This window comes from Myotis davidii, unplaced genomic scaffold (genome assembly GCF_000327345.1).
Source record: "Myotis davidii unplaced genomic scaffold, ASM32734v1 scaffold609, whole genome shotgun sequence".
NCBI classification, from domain to species: Eukaryota; Metazoa; Chordata; class Mammalia; order Chiroptera; family Vespertilionidae; genus Myotis; species Myotis davidii.
The window spans coordinates 2976114-2976699 of NW_006300164.1; the positions used below are offsets into that span (position 1 = coordinate 2976114).

At 65.9% G+C, this 586-nt stretch overlaps 1 protein-coding gene across 1 annotated transcript in view; it reads left to right on the plus strand.

Moving 5' to 3' along the window:
* VAV2 (vav guanine nucleotide exchange factor 2) overlaps positions 1 to 586 on the plus strand; it is a 121363-nt gene that overhangs the window by 119204 nt on the left and 1573 nt on the right. The window lies entirely within an intron of this gene.

Below are 586 nucleotides of genomic sequence, written 5' to 3' on the forward strand. Positions count from 1 at the left end.
GGGGGGGGCTGGCTGGTTTGCCCTGAAGGGTGTCCTGGATCAGGGTGGGGGTCCCACTTGGGTGCCTGGCCAGCCTGGATGAGGGGATTATGGCTGTTTGCAGGTGGTCACACCCCCTTCAGGATGGGGGTCCCCACTGGGGTGCCTGGCCAGTCTGGGTGAGGTGCTGAGGGCTGTTTTCAGGCTGGGACTGAAGCTCCCAACTGCTTCTTTTTTTCTTTTTTTTCTTTTTTATTCTGGGCCAGCTTTACCCTCCCTCCGCTGCCAGAGCCAGAGCCGGAGCCCTCCCAGCTGCTGTGCCTGCTTACCCCTCTGTCGCGGTCATCACTGTCACCTGCCCATCAGGACTCCTGGGTCCTGGGGGAGCGGGTCCAGCTGGGTTTCCAGTTTGGGGCCCTGGAAGGGGGGCCTGAGGGAGGCGGGCACCGTGCCGTGGGGTCCCGTCAGGCTGCTCCATCGGAGTGAGGGCTGGGAGCTGGGAGCTGTCCCCTGGCCTGTGGCGCCCGTGCACCGGACCCACGGGGGGGCCTCGCAGGCGCTGTGATGGGCAGAGCACGGCGTCTGTCCCCGTCCCCGTGGCAGCGTG